The sequence below is a fragment of the Triturus cristatus genome, chromosome 4_2, assembly GCF_964204655.1.
Source record: "Triturus cristatus chromosome 4_2, aTriCri1.1, whole genome shotgun sequence".
In the NCBI taxonomy this organism is placed as follows: Eukaryota; Metazoa; Chordata; class Amphibia; order Caudata; family Salamandridae; genus Triturus; species Triturus cristatus.
Window position 1 is genome coordinate 841,977,681 of NC_140586.1, and position 25,268 is coordinate 842,002,948.

The window sequence follows — 25,268 nt, forward strand, 5'->3', positions numbered from 1 at the left end:
ATGTCGCAAGCTCAAATCCGTTCTGTATTCCATACCTTGTAAGACACTTACACAGCGTGTCCTCACATGTCCCCAACATGGGCCCCTTGTTTTAGCTGTCTGATTCAGTGAAGGGAGACACTTTGATTTTGGTGCCTGGACCGATTTTCTGTTCCCGTTCGACTCTGACCGCCAGACTCTTTATCTGATTCTTGCAGGCTCCTTTCCATTACAGCTGTCTCGCTTTGTCGCTGCTTTTCTGTCTTTCTATTCCTCCTTTTATGCTTTTACCTCTCTTGCTCTGGATCAAAGTTTGTTGATGAAAAATAAGTGCTGGTTCCCAAAAATCAGTGCCACGGGGGCCCATCGGCTCAAATTAACCACTGCTAGTAGAAAGGTATGCATGCCAGAAAGATATCCTTTAGCTCTACTGATCTTGAGGTGAATTTCACCCGTCCCACAAGCTGCTGGAGGGTCCACTGCAGTGAGCCGCTCGAACACTATCTGAAGAGTTAGGGGCATATTATCAAGCCAGGCGATAAAATTATCGCTGCTTTAGCGACAGAAAACTGCTGCTAAAGCGGCGATAATGGGCTTGATAATATGCTCTATGGAATTCCAATTGAAGCTCAGGTTAGGCGTCCTTCACATCTAACATGGGCTTCAATTGGAATTCCATAGAGCATATTATCAAGCCCAGTATCGCCGTTTTAGCGGCAGTTTTCTGCCACCAAAGCGGCGATAATTTTATCGCCTGGCTTGATAATATGCCCCCCGCAGAGTTGGTTATCAAGAGGAGCAGGTGGGGCAAGCAGAAGGGATATGGCATCAAAACATCAGTAAAATGCCCACTGTATAGTTGTTATGTTGTGAATACTTATAGAGCGCACGAATGCCCGTGGGAGTCTTGGCGCTAGCTCTGCTGAACCGAAGGAGGAGACCTAATAGTTGGTGAAAAGACACATTTTTAATGCTTTCCTGAACGTAATGAGGCTGGGCATGGCTTTGGTGTGTAAAGGTAGAGAATTCCAGATTTTAGCAGTACCTAACACAAACCTTTTACCTCCCCAGGAAGAACGTTTGAAATTGGGAAGTCTGAGTCTTTTTTCCCCCACTGAGCGCAAATTTCTAGGTGGCTCGTACCAGCTCAGGAAAGCTGGGCCCGAATCATGCAGTGCTTAATAGGCTGTACCTAAGGCTTTAAACTTAATTCTCTGTCTGACTGGGAGCCAATGAAGCTTATGAAGGAATCTGGAGACTAACTGATGTTTTGGGATGCCTAGCAACATTTGTGCAGCCGCATTCTGCACGGTTTGGAGTTTGTTGAGATGTTGTTGCATATTGAGATAAAGACTATTACAATAGTTTAACTTTGAGAGCAATAAAGAAGTTACCACAGTTTTCTGTGTATCCGAGGGTAACAACAGGAGTATTTTTTATACTCCTCAGGATGTAAAATGAACATGAAAATATGGAGTTAACTTGGTCTCCAAACGTAAGTTTGTTCTCTATGACAACTCCTAGGTTTCGCGCCTTCTTCACTGCAGAAGGTAGGGTTCCTAATTCTTCAGGCCACCATGACGGGGACCAGGAGGAAACCAGGTTTCCAAATAGAATAACCTCTGTCTTTCCAGAGTTAAGTCTCACGCAATTGTTGTTCATCCAATTGCTGATGAGCACATACAATCATGAAATCCGAGTCCTGTATTATGATCTGTATTGGACAGGGACATGACGATTTGTGTCTCATCAGCATAAGAATTGAGATAAAAACCAAAGTACCTAATCAGGATGGCTTGTGATGTAACATAAACATTAAAAAGAGAGGGTCTTAGCGAAGACCCCAGGGCACTCCACAGGGCAGTACAAAGGTTTTGAGGCAAACTCTTTTAAGGCTACAGTTTGCACTCTCTCGGTAAGAAAAGACTTTAGGAGTGTCAAAGCCAACCCCTTGATTCCAATATTGTGAAGGTGCTTCATAAATAGGCCATGATTGACAGTATCAAATGCTGCTGATCGGTCAAGCAAAACCAAGGTAGCAAAAACAGTTCGAATTTCTTCTGTTGCCGTCAACAGGGCCGTCTCAGTACTATGGCCACTTTTAAAACCAAACTGCGTAGGGTCAAGCAGGAGGGTCTTTGTAATAAAGTCTGTCAGTGGAAGATTCATCACCTTTTCCACAATCTTAGCTAGGAGCGGCAGACGCGGTATAGGGCGATAGCTGTTCTGGCCTGTTGGTTTAAGGCTGGGTATTTTGATGAGGGGAAGTATCGACGCTGCTGTCCAGGTAGATGGAAATGGCCTGTCTTAAACATTTTATTAACAAGCATTGGTATAGCCAATAGGTCTTGCTTTTGGGACCTTTTAAGTATTTAGTTATGCAGCACAATATCCTTGGTGCAATAACATCAACTGTTGCATGGCTAAAAACGTATAAGGTCCCAAAGGCGAGACCTATTGGCTATGCCAATGCTTGTTTTAAAAAGTTATGTTAAAAGATCGTCAACGTTATCTCTACCTAAGTAACAAGTGAAGTATGTGAGTATCGCTTCCAGTCGGAGTGGGATGCTTAAAAGTCAGTTAACTTATGGGATAATTCGACCTATGCGGAAGAATCACTCGATTCGCAAGGTTCTTAAAGTTATTTTTAGAATGAACAATAAAATCCCCAAGGTTGGCGTCAGTCCGGTGAGACCAAAAGAGAGTCTGCCCCCTCCATAGATCCCTTACCTCGGATTAGCGCATCTCCTGCCAGAATCCGCGAGAGCCAGTGTTGGTTGCCGCGTTTATTTTATATGAAAGTCTGCACATCAAAAAATGCTTGTCATTGATGCCAGCAGCACGCACCTTCATGACGTATTGGCACGAAATGGGTCGACTAGAGCGCGAGTTTTAAACAGGAATAGAAAACGCGGTTTTCTAAATAGTAAGGGATGTGAAAAGTGAAATCGTGCTGACGTATTGATACATACGTAATGAGAGTAACAAAATAGCTGTACGTGTTAACCTAAAGCGCAGAAAGTTGAATTTCCTGCTCACTCCACTTAAAATCAAGGTAGTCAATATGATAGGGGAGTTAAGGGCTATGATGTACCTAATGCAGAACACGATAAACAAGCAATGGCTGCGCGGCACGAAAGTGAAAGGAAAGTGAAGCTGACGAGGAGGGGGTGGGAGTGGATAGGGGAGGGGATTCAGGCGTGTGCTGCAAGGCTTAATGAGCCATTACAGAAAGCCAGATGGCAGCTGTGCACGTCGCGCGCGCTTGTGCGCATAACAGCAAGCTGGTGGCCGGCAAAAGCCTGTGGGTAGCACTTTTTTTTGTCTCGCCAGAGCAGCGCATGCGCTGGCTCAGGCGAGACCAAAAAATTATTGTGAGATTAGAGGCAATGATCTCTGGGGCTAGCTGAGCCACTATGGGGGGGGTACGGGATCAGCAGAGAGCCAGATTTAGCCAAATTTATGTAGCTCGTCATCAGATCAGATGTGACAACGGTAAATTCTGTGAAAGTCACCTTCTCAGCACTCATAGGGCCATTTTTGTTCTCCTCTGGTATTGCACCTTTATTTGAGGAGAATTTATTATAGATTTGTTCACCTTTAATTGAAAATAAACCGCCCAATGTATCGCAGAAAGATTGGCTATAATCTACAAGATTGTTTTAAAGGACTGTGGTCAAATTCATGACCGTCTGGAGTAGTTCCTTAGTAGAATTTTTTTGGTGAAAAACACCATGTTCTCTTTTTTAACAAGCATTTGCAATGCATTAGGTCTCGCATTTACGCGAGTTTGAGCTATTGACATTGCAAATAACAATGCCTATTGGCATTGTCATTTACAATGCCAATAGCTTTAACTCGTGTAACTGCGAGACCTATTGCATTGCAAATGCTTGTTTTCATATGGTTTCCCTGACTCGTGTCTTGCTTCTAGGAGCAGCGCCTCATTTCCAGATGGCTTCACATAGCAAAAGGGCCGGACAGCTTGGAAATGCAAATAGCAAGTTGCCCTTGGGTGAGCAAACGGTAACACCGAGAAAGTGGATTTGATAACATTTATTTTTGAAACAGGTAACCAATAGCAACATCTGAGAAACGCACTGACTTTCTAAAATTATACTGCATAGCGAAAAACTAGCATTTAAATCCCTAGACAGCTCTCTGAAATTTTACATCCTGTCAGATGCATTTATTATATATGTGGAAACTGGCGATTAATGAATCTATACAAAGAATGTAGGCAAAATGTATTATTCATTACAAGGATAGCAAAGTGCGCGAGCAATCTTCCGTGCAAAGAGCTCAAGCAAAAGAGCCAATACGAATGGCTCTGAGGTGTGAACACACAGCTAGCTGAAAGGACGATGTATGCACAGGGACTTGATACCACTATGCATGAAGGTAGAATAAACGTATACAAATACAAAGAGAATAATGAAGAGCGTATAGTTCGAGTTTCAACCAGTGGGGGGCCCGCTGCCAGCTTTACCACAACCCATGGCACCCGTCGGCCCCAGCCGCGATGTCTATGGCCTTTATTTGTGACCAGGGCCAAGCCTCTTCCGCAGTCAGCTGATATTCGAGCCAAAAGGGACACCTTGCACGGTGATCACGCAAACGTCCGGAAGATGGTCATCGAGTTCGGCCAGCTCAGGAATGCATGGGAAATCGGAGGCTTTCTTCAAGGTGCCCTAGTGATTGTTCCAAATTGATAGCTGGTTTTAGGCGGAGATATAAGGAAACTCTCACTTTCCTCATACTGAGGACATGGAAAGTAATGCAACTGATAGAAGCTTCTGTGTCGAGTCGACCACGAGACAGAAAGGAAGATAAAACAAGCCCGGCGGAGCGTGGCGCGTGCGCTTGGCGGGGGAGCGCATTCCAGGCGGGGGAGCGGACCCTTTGAAGTGCGATGCCAAACGGTGGGGAGGGCCTGGGCGTGGACAGCTGTGTGAGCTAAAGAGAAAAGAAAATGTTTTCACTATCCAGAGGATGCAAGGTTTGATGGTGATTGCAGTCTGAGGAGTGTACTGGAGTTAAAGCATTCATCCCATTGGAGTGGAGTGAAGAATGTGTGATCGCTCCCAATAGGGTCACCGATCCCGAAGGAAATCACTGGGGCTTTTTTGCCTTTCCTGAGGCTAAAGAAGTGGGCTTGTTCTTCTCACCGAAGCATCGAATATCCGGCTGCTGGTTGGGAATGCTGAAAGAGTTTCCTGATAGTGGTTGAGAGTGAAAGGATGCCCTAGTCTTGAAAGACTTCAAGGTTTCCCTGCCTAGAAGAGTGGTGGTGTTCTTGGTGGTGCCACTAGAGTGGCACTCGGCACTTTTGTCATGAAAGTGCTGCTTTGTACTGCCCCAGGACCCCGTCAGTTACGGGATTTAACACATTTTCCCACCAAAGAGGAAATTGATGATTTTATCTTTGGCCTCTAGCATAAGGTGCATACAATTAAAACACAACTGTTAGTATATGGAGGTACCTGAGTTAATGCTCTTGGAGGCAGCATTAATGAAATCCCGGGACATCTACATTGTCTGCTCAACCCGAGGAAGGTGATGGCATGCGGGTGACATGGCATGGCCAAACACTGTCTTCCCTGCTTCTTGCTGGACTTCCCCTGGGAGACAGGAATTTCCCTCCAGTGTGATAACAGCAGGGACAGCTTCCTCCAGCACTGTGACAAATCCTGGCTTTTCTACTGAAGGTGGAGCGCAAGATTCTTGGATGGGAGGCTAGGGGGATGCCCTGGAGGAGGTAGGGAGAGTGGCACTTTGCCAGGTATGAATCACTGTTTTGGGATGTAAAGCTACTTAGGGAGGGGAGGATAGCAGAACTCTTGGAGGCTTATTTACAAGCCCTTTGCGCCGCCATTATGGCAAAAAGTGGGGTACTGGTGGCGCAAGACCCTTGTAAATAAGCCCCTTGGTATGTAGGTACATAAAGTAGCTGCTGGCTTGCCATTTAAGGTTACATATTACTTGTATGTGACTCTTTCAGCCTTTGCTCTCATTCTTTGAAATTTCTTAAATATCTCCTCTTATGTGCTTTATTGTAAAAAATGTAAGGAAGCAATTTATAATCTTTTTTCTGTTCAGATTAAAAATGACAAATATTGACATTTCTATACATATAGGTGCCGATTATGATCCTGTAAAAAAATTCCCCGTACGACTCGTATCCGGTCTTTTTACCGTACGAATTGTACAAGTGCCGTACAAACTGCCAAGTACGAATCGCATGGGAAAAAGTCCATACGAATGGCAGTGGGAATTATTCCCCACACGTCCTCGGGTCGGAAAATGTGTCCGACACATCCTCGGACGATTTACCGTACAAATGTGAAAAGTGAAGTCCGACCGCGCAAGTACGATCCATCCCGTGCGCCTGATGTTACAACCGGATGGAAAAAACACCCTCCGCACCGAACTCCCATAGCAACCATGGACACATGTGCCCGCATACGCGCCCAACACTCCCCCCAGCCCTCATATGTACGAGTCGAATCCCCACCCGTGTACGTACGAGTCAAACCCCCACCCGTGTATGTACACCCGTGTATATACGAGACGTACCCCCACCCGTGAATGTACACCCGTGTATGTATACCCATGTATGTACGAGACGTACCCCCACCCGTGTATGTATGGAGCGTACCCCCACCCCAACCGTGTATGTACGACCCGTACCCCCACCCGCTTATGTATGGAGCGTACCCCCACCCCAACAGTGTATGTACGAACCGTACCCCCACCCCCGTATGCATGGAGCGCACCCCCATCCCAACAGTGTACGTACGGACCGTACCCCCAACCCCGTATGCATGGAGCGTACCCCCCATGCCAACAGTGTACATACGAACCGTACCCCCACCCCGTATGCATGGAGCGTACCCCCACCCCAACCGTGGATGTACGACCCGTACCCTCACCTGCGTATGTATGGAGCATACCCCCACCCCAACCGTGTATGTACGACCCGTACCCTCACCCGCGTATGTATGGAGCGTACCCCCACCCCAACAATGTATGTACGAACCGTACCCCCACCCCCCGTATGCATGGAGCGCACCCGCCATGCCAACAGTGTACGTACCAACCGTACCCCCACCCCATATGCATGGAGCATACCCCCACCCCAACCGTGGATGTAAGACCCGTACCCTCACCCGCGTATGTATGGAGCGTACCCCCACCCCAACCGTGTATGTACGACCCGTCCCCTCACCCGCGTATGTATGGAGCGTACCCCCACCCCAACCGTGTATGTACGACCCGTACCCACACCCGCGTATGTATGGAGCGTACCCCCACCCCAACCATGTATGTACGACCCGTACCCTCACCCGCGTATGTATGGAGCATACCCCCACCCCAACAGTGTATGTACGAACCGTACCCTCACCCCCCGTATGCATGGAGCGCACCCCCCATGCCAACAGTGTACGTACGAACCGTACCCCCACCCCATATGCATGGAGCATACCCCCACCCCAACCGTGGATGTAAGACCCGTACCCTCACCCGCGTATGTATGGAGCGTACCCCCACCCCAACCGTGTATGTACGACCCGTACCCTCACCCACGTATGTATGGAGCATACCCCCACCCCAACCGTGTATGTACGACCCGTACCCTCACCCGCGTATGTATGGAGCGTACCCCCACCCCAACCGTGTATGTACGACCCGTACCCTCACCCGCGTATGTACGGCCCGTACCCCCACCCCAACCGTGCATGTACGGACCGTACCCCCACCCGTGTATGTACGGAGCGAACACACACCCCACCAGTCTAAGTACGGAGCGCACCCCACCCCCACCCCATATGCATGGAGCATACCCCCACCCCAACCGTGGATGTAAGACCCGTACCCTCACCCGCGTATGTATGGAGCGTACCCCCACCCCAACCGTGTATGTATGACCCGTACCCTCACCCGCGTATGTATGGAGCATACCCCCACCCAAACCGTGTATGTACGACCCGTACCCTCACCCGCGTATGTACGGCCCGTACCCCCACCCCAACCGTGCATGTACGGACCGTACCCCCACCCGTGTATGTACGGAGCGAACACACACCCCACCAGTCTAAGTACGGAGCGCACCCCAGGCCCCAACACCAGCACCTTCACCCAACATCGCGCATGTACGAGTCGTGCCAAGCCAGAGAGAAGGACAGCACTGTACAACAAAATGGCCGATGTACACACCGTACACACGCTAAAAATACACGTACACAACCAGGACAAAGCAAAACAACACAAGAATACTCTATTCGAATCGCACAAAGCCACAAAACATGTCCAACAAGCACAAATACAACACATTCACTGACCTGCAACTGCCAAACTCCCAAACAGAGGCCCAAAACACAACTACTCCTTATAACACACCCACCCAAAGTTCAAACCCAGCCACACCCACCAATGGACCAATAAAAAGGGCCCACACACACAAACAATGACCCTTTGCAACAGACTCACTGCTGCCAGACCCCACAGACAACCCACAGCACCATACTTGAACCTTTACTACACCTTACACTTGCACACCTTCACACAACCACCTTCACAAACACCCCCTCATCACATTCACACACACACCTGCACAACCACACCCACACACCCACAACCATCCACACCCACACCCCCCACAACCATCCACACCCACACCATGCCCACTAACAAGAATCCAAAGTTCACTAGCCAAGAGTTGGAGGTCCTTGTCGACGAAATCCTCAGAGTCGAGCCACACCTCTTTGGAACATTGGTCAGACAGACCAGCATTGCCGAAAAAACAGCCATGTGGCAGACGATTGTCGATGCTGTGAATGCTGTTGCGTCCACCAGAAGGACCAGGCATGAATGCCAAGCCAGGTGGTACGATCTGCGGAGGAGGGTCCGAGCCAAAATGACCGACGACCACAACCAGGCCAACATCACTGGAGGAGGGCCGCCCTGCAGACGCGTACAATACCATCCCTGGGAGGAGAGGGTGATGGCCATACTGCCGGTGGTGGCAGTGGACGGAGTAGAAGGACTCCGAGAGCCGGGTGAGTACACAAACAACTCACCTCACATGGGGGGAACGTCATCCACAACCAAACTCACAATCATGCACGCAACCACCCCAAGCTATCGCATGACTCAACCACACTCCATGAACACGCACATGCCACTAGCGCCACCATGCCCCATGCACCCAGCTGGACAATGCCAAGTCACAGGCCACAGAAAACACCAACACAAGACACGGTAAGCCGGATGGCGGGAGTGTGGGCCCCAAAAATCACATAGTGCAACTCAGAAGCAGACAACAATGTCCTCTGCCCATATGGCCTAGGCCACAGCCAGACAAACAGTGTGTCCCCACACAGGAAAGACTTGCCAGCAAATGGCGGACGCCTTGCATTAAGACATGGGGGTGAAGGCACTTTTTGCACATGACAGCAGCTAATGAACAGCCAACACTGTGAAAGAGTGGCAGCACACACCACCACAGCAGCAGCGCAGACACAGACACTACACCCAATGGGTGCCTGGAGATCAGAAACAAACTCACATGAACAAGCCAAGGGCTATTCAAAGATCTGCAAAATGTGTGTGCCTAGGAAGCTAGGCTGAGGTGACAGAGGGTGACACACAGAGGGAGGGAGAGGGGGAGAGAGAGGGAGGGAGACACAGGGAGACGGAGAGAGGGAGGAGGCTGACACAGAGATGGAGGGAGAGGGGGACAGAGAGGGAGTGAGAAAGGGAGACACAGGGAGACCAATTCAGCCTTGGGTGGTGTGGGAATGTCTGCTCATCAGCAGGTGGACTGCGTGCATGTAGACAAGGGTGGCCAGTGCCTGAATCCCCCTCTCTTCTCCATGGCAAAACACTGGGCCATGTCTCAATCTGTGCAACAGCACAACGCCAGCTACCTGCATTATATAAGTGTGTGGAACAACTCCATGTGCCCACGTACATTGCAACACGGAAGGCGCCAATGCATGGCTCGCCACACCTGCTCACTCCACTGCTGACTGCAGTCACAATTGACGCAGCAGGTAAGACTGTGTCACACATAGGTAAAGTCTCAAAAGCTGTGGCCAAGGGACATACCCATGCACAAGTGCACTGGGAGTGGAATGCAAGACATATCCAAATACCCAGAGGAAATGTGCCAACTTTGAAACAAATTAAACATGGATGTTGCATGGAACATAAATAACATTGTCTCTCTCACACACCGGTCAACGTCGTGGATCACCCCCCAACACTGGGGGGATGACTCACAGGACCCGGCTCTGCGGGATGACGATCCCACCGGCAGCGACGACTCTCACCACTCTGTGGATGACCCCTACCAACCTGGCCCCTCTGGTGTCCAACCACCTGCAGCACCTGCGTCAGGTACAACTGGGCCAACCACCACCCCCACTCCTGCCACATCCCAGGAGACACCCGGGATCCTTGCCCCACCACCACAATGCAGCCAGGCTCACCAGGAGGGACACGGTGTACCGGGCACCCAGGAGGAGGCAGGCGACAACGCTAATGCCACCCCTCAGGGGTCCCGGAGACCCGATGTGCCCACAAGGGCAGGCCAGGTGCAAGTGGGCAGGGGTGGTGGGAGTGGAGGACGGCGGAGGCGCGAGCCTGACCAGTTGGCTGCGGAACCGGTATATTCCCATGTCAGAAACATCCTGGACATATACCGGCAGGACACCACGGGCATGGGCCAGGTTGTGTCCACCCTCAACGAGATGAAGGGGACCCTCGAGGAGATCAAGACCCAGCAGGCCCAGCAACATGCGGAGCAACATGCCTGTCTACTGCGACACCAAGGGCGGATGGAGGACAGACAGGCTGAGCTCGTGACGGTGTTCACGGGAATTCACCGTACACTCCGTCGGATGGCCGACAACATGGGCAACCCTCCCTGTGCCACCAGGCCAAGAACATCACCACCCACAGGGAGGGATCAGGAGGAGGAGGAGACATCCGACGGAGCATCCCAAACATCGTCACGGCCTGCTTCTGAGGGTTCCCGCAGGAGGGCGTGTCGTCCACGGAAAAGACCGTGAGGGTCGGCGCAACAGCACCATCTCCCAGGACACCTGGCCTGGCACCTGGCCCACTGGACCAACAGCAGCACATCAGCAAAAGACATTCTCTGCCACATGGACTTGCTGGTCACTGTCTGACCAATGTTGACAAAGACTGTGGCATGGACTCTGATGATTTCCAATGGCAAGGACACCAACTCCCCCAGTGAACTTTGGATTCCACACACCCGGAAAGCCCCTCTTGTCATACCCCCCCCCACGTACCCCAACACAAATAAAAAGTTACACGATAAAGAGATGATGCCTACATTTTGCATTATTTCCTTACATGTGTCTTGTAAAGTCTAACCATGCCTGAGTTCTCATATGACTTAAACCATCCATACCCTGGGGCCTGAGTCTGGCACAGGACACACATGGGTCACAATGTATGAGGCAAGACAGACATGGAGCACCATACACACCCGTGATGGGCCCAACTAGCTGAGGGGGTGGCCGCACAACCGTGCCGACAGACATATTGAGTACAGCGACAGTCATGCGCAGAGGTCAGGGATCATGTGGAGTGTCCTGGGGGGCACCCAGGTATGTGTAGACAGGTGGCAGAACCATGTCCTGCAAGCCTGAGTCAGGTGGATGCAGAGAATGGTGGCCTGGCCAACGTTGGATGCATGGGGATGGCACATGTCACAATACCCACACAGTCATGGACATCATGCACAATACAGAGTCTAATCCCACACAAACAGCTTGCATCTTGCTACTCTACAGATAGACACATAGCCACTATCACGGAAAACCATGCCAGACATGCCGTATGCCCCGTGGCAACACACCAGCATTGACTGAGAAGAGGCACCTTGGAGGCATAGGGACACCTTTATTAGTCATGTATACGGGAATGCAGAGGCAACTCGGAGTACACATACACAGCTCATGTGGAGTAACATGTGGGTCCAACACTGGAACCCCCCTCTGCAGCACAAATGCGTGATAGCCATGGAACTGGCACACAAGTGTCGGGTAACAGCTAAACACCCCCTGCTGCTCACGGAGAGGCTGCCATACACCATTGATCCTCTGATGTGGAAGTCCCACACCATGTCAAGCCAATGCAAACTGGATGTGTCCGAGGGCAGTGTTACACACATTGATGCCATCATCACAATCCACTATCCCATCACAGATGACTGTCAACAAGTCTGACCATCTATCCAGGTGTACCCAGCTACATGTAATGTGTCCCATGGTGATGCGACATGTCTGCAGAGAAACCAAACATCGACAGGGGCAGTGTGCACACATCGTAAACAACTGCCACACCCAATACACCCCTGATGCATCCCTTACCCTAAGGAGACTTCCAAACTTGTCCGTGCGTGTAACGCTGAGTCAGCACACGATGACGTGTCCATGAGGAATAGCAGTGCCACAACAATGCAACCAGCAGACGGCATGCGCAAGTACCTGGGGATGAGAGACACACAAGAAGTCAGCCACAAAAAGCACAGCCACTTGCATGTGCGTGTACTCGACACATGTAAGGATGACAACATGCTAGGTCACAATTATGACTGGGGAAATACACTCATCACTGGCACCATCACTCGAGTGACACATCCACACACACCTCTGACTCACGTGGCATACAGGCAGATGGACACACACATCGCAACACATGCCACACGGGGACCAATGTGTGCACACTCAGACACGGGTACTCACCACTAAGCAAATAAGTCGCGTATGAGCCGACTCCGAATGTCCTCTTGTGGAACCACATCCTCCACATCACTAGCCCCATTGCCAAGCCCTTCGTCCTCCACGGGTGGATGGTCCTGATCATCTTGATCCAGGATGAGTGGCACAGCTTTCTCAACTGCCATGTTGTGCAGCATGCAGCAGACCATGAAGATTTTGCAGACCTTCGCCGGGGCATATGGGAAGGCGCCGCCGGTCTTGTGGAGGCATCTGAATCGGCTCTTCAGGAGGCCAAATGTCCTCTCTATCACTCGCCTTGTCTGGCCATGGGTGGTGTTGTAGCGGAGCTGGGCCGGCGTGCTGGGGTTGCGGAGAGGTGTGATCAGCCATGGCATGTTGGGATAGCCAGCGTCCCCTACATGGAAAACACATGGACATAAGTAGGACAGGAGAAGCGGTCGTGCTGGAAGTCTACGCTAAATACAGGACAGACAGAGTGTACCCACCAACAACACATGCTCGTTCGTTGCACAGCTGCGTCATCATTTCAGGCACCCTGCTACGCCTCATGATGTAGGCATTGTGTGCTGATCCTGGAAAACGAGCACAGACATGTGAAATCACCATGTTGGACAGACACACCACAAGGGCATTGATGGAGTGGTAGTGTTTGCGATTCCTGTACGCTACCTCCTGTGCCTGTGGTGGTACCAAAGCCACATGTGTCCCATCTATGGACCCAATGACATGGGGCATCCCTCCCAGGGCATGGAATCCACGCTTGACCCCAGTCAACTGTTCAGGAGTTGGGAAATGGATGAACTCATCCAGGTGAAGCAACATGGCCTCTAAGAAATCATGCAGCACACGGCTGAACATGCTCTGGGACATGCCACCAACATGAGCTATAGTATATTGAAAGGTACCCGTGGCAAGAAAATGTAGGGCTGCCATTACCTTCAGCTTGGGTGTCAGTGCCGTAGGATACCTGTGCAGCGGTTGCAGGTTTGGTGCCAGCCTTGCCGTCAACTCCTCAATCAACGGTTGGGGGAAGCGGTAGCAACGTATACAGTCATTCTCCCGCATGTCAGCCAAGTCCGGAATTGCTCGGGGAAGAGGCGGCGCTCTGCAGTAAGTTGGAAGGGACAAGGAAGAGTGAGTGCACTACAACAACAATTTATATGTACTGAGCACATGTTAATCTGTCAATACACATATGCTACATACAGAGTCAGGTATGTGCTACATGCCCTGGACACGTATGGCTGACAGGTGACACTCCTACCAAGACCCAGCTACACACGGAGATTGTGAACCTCCACATGCCATGGCATGGAACTAGCTGTGTCCCAGTGTGAGTGAACAGCCAGACGCAACACAGGAGTGACATACATCAACAGATCAGCAGAAGTAGGATGTGGATTGCAGAGACAGGTAGCGGAACACTAGAGCCACAGGTCACATGACATTACACTAGGACAGCCCACACACCTTGCCATTAAGGTGTACATGTCATGACTCACCACACATACATTGAGAGGATGCAGACAGGTCCTTGTTACGCTACTCCATGTCCCATGCATACATACACACCTCACATCCGATACCACATGTGGCCTGGTGTGCGTAACAGTGTGCCATGTCCATCTACACACAGACACATGTTGGTTGCTATAACAGCTGATGCTTTTGAGGGAACACCAACATCAAGCTAATGGGAACACACCACACATACATGACATAGACACATCGTGCACCGTGGGTAGTCACATGTCTGGTGTGGTAACCCCTGTAGCGGGCATCAGGGGACACTTGCGTGTGTTGTTGACTGTGCCATGCCAGTGACGCTCATCCCAAGTGTGCAGTACGACATGCACACATGTCAAAGGAGTGAAGGGCATGCCTGGCACATATTGCACCGTCACACATAACATCTGTACACATCTCATCATACATCTATTGCCTTCTCGACTCAGGAGTAATGTGCCACATCACAGCCTTTCACACCTGTGCCCCACACATGTAGTACTGCCCAGACAATGCCTTGATGTCCATCCATGGACAAGTATGTCAGCTCTATTCCTTCCTGTGTGCTGCCTGTCACCACTGTGATGTGTGAAAGGCACCGTACATTCGCTCTGAGGGCCTGTGTACGTTCCCTATCACTATGGGAGTGCTGCCGTAGGCCTACCCATAGTGATAGTGAGCGTACGCGCGTGTGTACGGTCCGTATCACTATGCGTGTGCTGGCGTATGTGTGCCCATGGTGATACGGACCGTACACGCGCCTGTACGCTCACTATCACTATGGGTGTGCTCGTGTATGCGTACCCATAGTGATACGGACCGTACACGCGCCTGTACGCTCACTATCACTATGGGAGTGCTGCCTAACCATAGTGATAGTGAGCGTACAGGCGCGTGTACGGTCCGTATCACTATGGGTACGCATACGCGAGCACACCCATAGTGATAGTGAGCGTACAGGCGCGTGTACGGTCCGTATCACTATGGGTACGCATACGCCAGCACACCCATAGTGATACGGACCGTACACACGCGCGTACGGGCCGTTTCACTATGGCTTTGCTCGCGTATGCGTACCCATAGTGATACGCCCCGTACACGCGCGTGTACGGACCGTTTCACTATGGCTTTGCACGCGTATGCGTACCCATAGTGATACGCCCCATACACACGCGTGTACGGGACGTTTCTATGCTTTTGGGGTTCCCTAGGGCCCTGGAACTCACCGTACCTGTGTGTGAATGTCCAAATTACATAGGGGACACATGAGGGACAAGTATAAAGGCCTACATGCATGCTGGTTGTCATGGAGACCAAGTTTAAAGTATGCATTTTTTTCTGCAGGTGCACAGCAAAAGTCAGTTTGAATGAATCTACTTTGTTGCAATGTGGTTCTGGAGTTGACATCATGCTCAAGAAAAAAAACAAGAAAAACCCACTGAGTGTGCTAGGTTTGAATGGATTGGAGGAAACATAGGATGCAAATGTGAGTGACCAATCACTCTGTACTCCTGTGCATGAAACAGGGCAGCAAGGCAGATATAAGGCAGCCAGGTCCCATGAGAGAGCACTTGCCTGCACATCTTTGGATTCTACGACCCAGCTGCTGCTCCTGATTCCCTGGAACCATGTCAAGGTCTGTGGAGAGGGCACAGCCTTTCACCCTGGAGGAGAACCTGGCATTGCTGGATGTGATCCTCCCACAGTACCCCCTGCTGTATGGGCGACCAGGGTATCAGGTGAGTGCAGAGTCCACTAGCACAGACTGTGTCCCTTTTTTGTGACTGTGACTTCTGCCATTGTGTCCAGGTGTGACACACATGCAATGTACTGTAGGGGGGGTCCCAGGGGGGGGAATGCCTGATGTCTCCCAGCCAGAGCATGCTGTGGTGCATGTCTGCCGTCCTCACTTGCATTGTGTTTACTGTGACAATCACTGCATGGTGCATGCCACATTCTGCCTGTCTTATCCTCCTGGGAATGTAGCCTCTACAGTCCTCATGTGATTATGTGGTCAGCCCAGTGTGACAGGTGACTGTACCCACAGATGTGTGTTAGTTCTGTGTACCTGTGCTGAGAGTGTCCACATGATGTGTTCGTACCCTGGACATCGGTGTGTGTGTAAGTCCCCTGTCATGTGGGTGGGTGCATATGTGGAGTGTAGCACCCAAGCTGCATGAGGGATGGATATACCCTGCCCATGTGATGTGAGCAGGGAGCAGTGCTGTGTGTCTGACGTGCAGAGCCAGCCCCACACCTGTGAGCCCCCCCGTCTAGTGGCACATGTGCAGAGTGAGGTTTGTAGCAGCATTTGGCAATGGCAGGTGAATGTCCTGTGCCTGTGTGTGTCTGTGTACTCTGCTGAGGTAGCGTCAGTAGCCTGTGGGATGTGACTGCTTTGAGGTGCTGCACATAATCCTGGTGTAGCTTGTGATGCACAGTGTGAGCCTGGATCATTGATTGTGTCGTTGCCCTCATTCCACCTGTGTACTTTCAATGGCACGTACTGCTTTTGCCCTTCCCCAGAGGATCATGTCCCTATGACAAAGGTGCAATGCGTTGGATGCATACTATGCCTTGTTGTAAACAGCAAATTTGTTCTAATATGTGTCTCTGTGACATGTGCCAGGTGTATTGATGTAGTGTCACTTGTTCATCCTCACAGGTAGGCGCCTCTGCCAAGAAGCAGATCTGGATGTACGCCGTCAGTGCCGTGAGGAGGACGGAGGGTCGCAAGCGGCGCCTGGCCCAGGTGAGAAAACGCTGGCAGGATATCCGGTGCTGGACGCGGAGTATCGCACGGGTCCTGCTGGGGGACTCACCTGAGACCCATAAGAACCGCGGGCGCCGCCGTCTGACCCACATCCACAAGCGTGTGCTGGCGGTGGTCTTTCCAGACTTGGACAGGCGCTTACAGGAGAAGCAGCAGCAGGAAGGGGGTAGGTACATGTGTGTTTGTTGTGTGTCACCAGCATTTGTAAGTGCACAGTTGCATGGATACACTGCCAGGGTTCAAAGGTGCTGTGCAGATCCTGTTACTCACAGTATAGCGGTGCTCTCCTGCCTCCCTTCCCCTCCTTGCAATGTGTTCCCTGGTCTGTGTGTAGTCACTCCTTCACAAGGTTATCTAGGCTGGCACTTTATCCACGTGAACAATGCCTGTAGCATCATGTGTGGGGGTGGTGTGTAACAGGTTTTGGGACCTTGCCTGTGCCCTGTCCAGTTCAGTACTTGTGGGTTCCATGTCAGTTGGCACTGATGCTGAGTCCAGACATGTGAGTTAGTCTCTCAAGTGTCATGCCTTACAGCACGCATGTCCTATGTTGTGGCCTGTGACATGATGTGCATGAGTGTGCGATACGCATAGTGCAGGGATGGTGGCGTGTGTTGCAGTCATTCCCATTCAGGACCATGGAGTTGTGTGGCCACTACTGTCCCCTGGGGCATATTTTCCTAGGTGTCATGTGTGTCATCACAAAATGTGGACACTCTCAGTGTCTACAGCATAGGTTGTGCTCTGTGCCATTGTCCCCTGGCACCATGTATATTGACGTAAAATGTAGTGCAAGTGTCCACTGTACAGCCTGACCTGATTTTCCTTGTTCATACGAACGGTGGCCAGTGCCTGTGTGTCTTGTTACAATCATCTCATGATGACCATTTGTACATGATTATTTGGACAGGCGCACCTTGGGTATTTTGTGTCCAATCTTGCATTTATCCAGCCCATGTGTATTTCACCCAGACTAAGAGATGTAAGTGCTTCCCGTGTCTCAACAAATTGTCTCATATAGGGGGTGGTTGGTGCGGGCAAAGCCTACATGTCAAAACCAGATATCTCCTTGCTAGGTCTGGCCAGTGTGTGATGTTTGTGTGGACATACACTCAAGGTGCAGTGAGCCAGTCATGGTGGGCATGTTTTCAGTATTACCTATGCAGCATGTGCCTACAGTTCATGGATATGGTCCCTGCTCAGCCCTATTTTCGGCAACGCTGTGTGGTGCAGATGCAGTGCTGGATTGTCCCCAGAGCCTGGCTCCTCTGTCAAAATCCATTTCATGTCATTTGCTATTGTGTCATGCTCTCCATAGTTTTTCAGTGGCATGGTGGGTCATCCAACTGTGTGTTGCAGGGCCGACATATGTACCTTGTTTTGTAGATGTTACTCATCTTTCTTTTCAGGCTATGCACTGTAACCTATGTAGATTGGACTCATGTGACATATGTATACAGGTGTATGATTAATTGCTGTCTCTTCACCTTGCCCACAGCATCGTCGGGGGACACGGAGGGAGACATCAGCACAGACGGAGCGGAGGGACCGAGCACCAGTGCCAGCGGTGACATCTTGGCTGGCACATCGAGTGGAACTGAGGCGGAGGGGAGTGAGGCCGAGGACCTGTCCACTGCCACCACAGAATATGAAGCTGACGGGTCCGGGGATGAGCTCTCCGAGTGGGCGGAGGCTGCACCAGCAGCTGACAGCGGCACAACATCTCTCCCCGCCCCCTCCATTGCCATCAGCCGCCTCCCACTTGCTCGTGTCCCTTCCCAGCGTGCCCAGTCACCACATGTCTCCTTCCTGCCAGGCACCGCACCACCTGCCCCTGTCTCCACTGCTGCCGCCAATGCCGAGTCTGTGGACATCCAGCGGCAGTTGCAGGATGGTCAGGCTGCGATGCTTAATGTCCTCCATGGCCACAGCCAAGTGCTGAACAACATGGAGGCATACTTGGAGGGCATTTTCTCATCGCAGGCTGACCAACGCAACTTGCTGAGGTCCATTGACTCGACACTGACTGCAGCAGTGGGTCTCCTGCAGCGCTTCGTCCAACCCCCTACCCCTGACCCATCCACACTTCCCACTCCCATGCCTGTCCCACGTACACCCAGACGTCAGCATGCACCCACCACAACAGACACAGGCACCACACCAGCAGGGAAGGTCAAACGCACACCTCCTGACACGCACACACAGGGTGAAGTAGGCACACCCACTGGGTCGGGGGGCAAATGTAAGACACGCAGCCAGAGTAGGAGTCTGCATTCCACAAAATCCACTCCCTCCAAATCCCCTCCCCTCAGCTCTCCTGGCCACAAATCCTGCAAAGACTCCTTCATGGCCGCTCTGTCCCTGAGCCCCACAGTGACACCACCCCGCAAGCGGTCAAAGGAGTCCCCGGTCAGGGTGGTTGAGTCCCCCCCCCTGTCCACACCCTCCCCCAGTGGTGCTGCGACCCATCCCTCCGACCCCCCCCCTCCTTGGGGCCTGTGGTTCCTTCGGGTGCAGGGGTGTCGCTGGAGGACCTTGCTAAGGTGTGCAGCGCCATCCTGACCCCCACCTTTGGCGCTGCCCCACCCCCTGTGGTGGAGTCCTCTGTCCCTGCACCCACGATGCCTACCCTTCGCCCTCATGTCCCTGCGGTGCCTGGTCCTTCCCCCCCACATGATGCCCCCCCCCCCCTCTGGAAGACAAAGGAGTCTGACTGTGCAGGCAAGCTAGGGGACACGCGTCCCACTGTGTCCCCCACCTGGATTTGAACTTTGGATTGCCCTATGGGCATTGTACATTTTGAACTTTCAAGGGACAAACAGATTTTTGGATGCTGAATAAAGCAATTTCTTTTTCCTTAGTATACTACTGTCTGTCTGGTATTGCTGTTGGTGGACCTGCTCCATTATTTTGGGTGGTGATAATGTGTTGGGTGTGTGGGAATTGTAGTCTTGTGCTGGTCATAGGGTGGACCCTGGTATCTGTGTGCCATCACAAGCTGTTGGCTACATAACTTTGTTCATGTAAGCAGTTACTGCATGGTGACATCATCCCAAGGTGTGTTCCTTCCTCTGTGTAACCTGACATCTTCCCTGCAGGGTCATTCCAATATGTGGTGCTGAGCTGTGTCTACATTGGCTGGGTGTGTGACGGACTCGTTAGAATTGGGCCATGCATGCTGAGCGATGTCTCCACCTGCATCATTCGTGGCGTCCTTGGTGGTCCTGTACTTGTGTATGTAGACTGTAGACTGTTGTCATGACTTCATGTGGACATGAAGTCATGTTTTCTTTTCGGCGCTATGCATGTGTATACTCCCAGCCTCGCACACATGTGGGACATGTACTGCAGGATCTTTGTGCACCTGACTGACATTTGTGGGCATTGGATCTGTGGGTACTCCACCCTTTTCGTGGCAGGGGCACTGCTGTGGTTGTTAGGCACCCACCCCTCCTGTGTTTGGGCACTGCTGGGAGGACTCTGCACTTACCCCTCTCATGTCTGGGCACTGCTGGGAGTGTTAGGCACCCACCCCTCCTGTGTTTGGGCACTGCTGGGAGGACTCTGCACACACCCCTCCTGTGTCTGGGCACTGCTGGGAGTGTTAGGCACCCACCCCTCCTGTGTTTGGGCACTGCTGGGAGGACTCTGCACACACCCCTCCTGTGTCTGGGCACTGCTGGGAGTGTTAGGCACCCACCCCTCCTGTGTTTGGGCACTGCTGGGAGGACTCTGCACACACCCCTCCTGTGTCTGGGCACTGCTGGGAGTGTTAGGCACCCACCCCTCCTGTTTTTGGGCACTGCTGGGAGGACTCTGCACACACCCCTCTCATGTCTGGGCACTGCTGTGAGGACTCTGCACACACCCCTCTCATGTCTGGGCACTGCTGGGAGGACTCTGCACACACCCCTCTCATGTCTGGGCACTGCTGGGAGGACTCTGCACACACCCCTCTCATGTCTGGGCACTGCTGGGAGTGTTAGGCACCCACCCCTCCTGTGTTTGGGCACTGCTGGGAGGACTCTGCACACACCCCTCCTGTGTCTGGGCACTGCTGGGAGTGTTAGGCACCCACCCCTCCTGTGTTTGGGCACTGCCGGGAGGACTCTGCACACACCCCTCTCATGTCTGGGCACTGCTGTGAGGACTCTGCACACACCCCTCTCATGTCTGGGCACTGCTGGGAGTGTTAGGCACCCACCCCTCCTGTGTTTGGGCACTGCTGGGAGGACTCTGCACACACCCCTCTCATGTCTGGGCACTGCTGGGAGTGTTAGGCACCCACCCCTCCTGTGTTTGGGCACTGCTGGGAGGACTCTGCACACACCCCTCTCATGTCTGGGCACTGCTGGGAGGACTCTGCACCCACCCCTCTCATGTCTGGGCACTGCTGGGAGGACTCTGCACACACCCCTCCTGTGTCTGGGCACTGCTGGGAGTGATAGGCCCCCACCCCTCCTGCGTCTGGGCACTGCTGGGAGGACTCTACACCCACCCCTCCTGTGTCTGGCCATGTACGCTCCATGCATACACTGTTGGGGTGGGGGTACGCTCCATGCATTCGCGGGTGGGGGTACGCTCCATACATACGCATGTGGGGGCACGGTCCGTACATACACTGTTGGGGTGGGGGTACGCTCCATACATACGCGGGTGTGGGTACGGTCCGTACATACACTGTTGGGGTGGGGGTACGCTCCATACATACACTGTTGGGGTGGGGGTAGGCTCCATACGGACGCGGGTGTGGGTACGGTCCGTACATACACGGGTGGGGGTATGCTCCGGACATACGTGGGTCTGGGTACGCTCCATGCATACACGGGTGGGGGTACGCTCCATATGTCCACTGTTGGGGTGGGGGTACGCTCCATACATACGCGGGTGGGGGTACGGTCCGTACGTACCCATGCCCACGCTGTGGAGTGCTTGTGCGGCCCGTACCCAGGCCTTTGGCACATGGGTACGGGCCGTACCGCCGTTGTTGGAGTGACATGGGTGTGGGCGTGGTACGACTCGTACCCACGCTCTTAAGGCGTGGGTACGGTACGTACCGGTATTGTTGTGTTGCCGGTTCGCAACGTCGCTCACTTCTATTGTGACAGACGCTGGCGTTGCTGGACACGCCCCCACCCCCTCGAAGTGACCAGGGCCTGGAGGTCAGGTATGTCCAGGACATGTGTGCTGTGTGACTTGGGTGGGGGTTTAATTTCCTGCCCCTGCCCCCCCCCCCTTTGCCCCTGGGTGTTGTTCTGACCTTCTGCGGCGTCTGCGTCGGTACCTGTAGAGGAGGTCGACTGCTATGAGGGCCGGGATGACACTTAGGTTCGGGTCCATGTCTGTCCGTCGCGTGCAGGTACTCCTTGTTCGCGTCGTCCTGATTTCCCGGCAGTTTTTGGCTGCCGGAAAATATTCTCCGTGCGGGATGACGTCGGTGCGAATCGTACTTCCTGGTTCGTGAATGGCAGGCTGCGTGCGTCCCGACGTCACGTCGGCGCTTTCCCGGATCACATTTGTATTTATATTTTCGTGGGTGGGGGTACGGTCACATTTGTATTTATATTTTCGCGGGTGGGGGTACGCTCCATACATTCGCGGGTGGGGGTACGCTCCATACATACGCGGGTGTGGGTACGGTCCATTCATACACGGGTGGGGGTACGGTCCGTACATACATGGGTGGGGGTACGCTCCATATGTCCACTGTTGGGGTGGGGGTACGCTCCATACATACGCGGGTGGGGGTACGGTCCGTACGTACACTGTTGGGGTGGGGGTACGCTCCATACATACGCGGGTGGGGGTACGGTCCGTACATACACTGTTGGGGTGGGGGTACGCTCCATACACACACTGTTGGGGTGGGGGTAGGCTCCATACGTACGCGGGTGTGGGTACGGTCCGTACATACACGGGTGGGGGTATGCTCCGGCCATACGCGGGTCTGGGTACGCTCCATGCATACACGGGTGGGGGTACGGTCCGTACATACACGGGTGGGGGTACGCTCCATATGTCCACTGTTGGGGTGGGGGTACGCTCCATACATTCGCGGGTGGGGGTACGGTCCGTACGTACCCATGCCCAAGCTGTGGAGTGCGTGTGCGGCCCGTACCCAGGCCTTTGGCACATGGGTACGGGCCGTACCGCCGTTGTTGGAGTGACATGGGTGTGGGCGTGGTACGACTCGTACCCACGCTCTTAAGGCGTGGGTACGGTACGTACCGGTATTGTTGTGTTGCCGGTTCGCAACGTCGCTCACTTCCGTTGTGGCAGACGCTGGCGTTGCTGGACACGCCCCCACTCCCTCGAAGTGACCAGGGCCTGGAGGTCAGGTATGTCCAGGACATGTGTGCTGTGTGACTTGGGTGGGGGTTTAATTTCATGCCCCTGCCCCCCCCCCCTTTGCCCCTGGGTGTTGTTCTGACCTTCTGTGGCGTCTGCGTCGGTACCTGTAGAGGAGGTCGACTGCTATGAGGGCCGGGATGACACGTAGGTTCGGGTCCATGTCTGTCCGTCGCGTGCAGGTACTCCTTGTTCGCGTCGTCCTGATTTCCCGGCAGTTTTTGGCTGCTGGAAAATATTCTCCGTGCGGGATGACGTCGGTGCGAATCGTACTTCCTGGTTCGTGAATGGCAGGCTGCGTGCGTCCCGACGTCACGTCGGCGCTTTCCCGGATCACATTTGTATTTATATTTTCGTCGGTCGGTGTTTTGTACGATTCGTACGGAAATAGTATTTCCGTGCGAATCGTACTTCCATGTTTGTATCTTGTTCCGACCGGGCACCCACCCCTCCTGTGTTTGGGCACTGCTGGGAGGACTCTGCACACACCCCTCCTGTGTCTGGGCACTTCTGGGAGTGTTAGGCACCCACCCCTCCTGTTTTTGGGCACTGCTGGGAGGACTCTGCACACACCCCTCTCATGTCTGGGCACTGCTGTGAGGACTCTGCACACACCCCTCTCATGTCTGGGCACTGCTGGGAGGACTCTGCACACACCCCTCTCATGTCTGGGCACTGCTGGGAGGACTCTGCACACACCCCTCTCATGTCTGGGCACTGCTGGGAGTGTTAGGCACCCACCCCTCCTGTGTTTGGGCACTGCTGGGAGGACTCTGCACACACCCCTCCTGTGTCTGGGCACTGCTGGGAGTGTTAGGCACCCACCCCTCCTGTGTTTGGGCACTGCTGGGAGGACTCTGCACACACCCTCTCATGTCTGGGCACTGCTGTGAGGACTCTGCACACACCCCTCTCATGTCTGGGCACTGCTGGGAGTGTTAGGCACCCACCCCTCCTGTGTTTGGCACTGCTGGGAGGACTCTGCACACACCCCTCTCATGTCTGGGCACTGCTGGGAGTGTTAGGCACCCACCCCTCCTGTGTTGTGGTAAATATTTCGTTACCGGTACTATTTTTTATGCGGTAAAGTCTATTAAGAATAACTCAGTAAATATAAGAGGCCGAATCCGTGGTATTAGAGGTTTTAAAAGGCTTTATTCCTATACAAAGGAATACAATTTGAATTGTAGGCATTCTATTCCATCACCACGAAAGTTCAGGAAGGAAGGGCATACATTATTGACAGATAAGCAGTTTTATAGAAAATACATTACAGTGAAACAGATGCAAGAGGCGTGACAGCTGATAATACAGAAAAGCTGTGCATACGTAACTAATATAGGCGTATACATGGGTGTAACTAAAATACGTCATTAAACATGATGTCACAAGTGGGTGGATCCATAAAAGAATCCTGCAATGTCAGCAGAAATGTTTGGCAGAGATGCGCGCGCAGCCGCATGACGTGTGATTGACGTGCAACTAGAGGGTGAAGGGGACTTGACATTTAGCTCTACATGTGGAGACAGAAGTCTGGGGTTATGTCAACCTAATCCCAAATCATATCTAATATCCTATGTTTAAAGAACTGTGTTATCCAAAAGGAGAGGTCTCTAGGATAGAATCTATTCTATACTGACTGTTAGTGCGTGTGCAAGCGTCTAAGTGTCTACACTAGATGCGAGGGGGTAGGAATATTCCATGGTAACGGGGCTATGAATTACTTGCATGAGGACAGCGAGGCCTGGCCCTTTGCACGGTAGCTGGAGGAATGTTTACCTAAACTGCTAGACAGGAATGCATCGGATGAGGAGCGGAGGAGATAATCTTGAAGGTGAAATACAGTTTTTGGCAGGCGATATGCTGGATCAGGCACCGTTAGC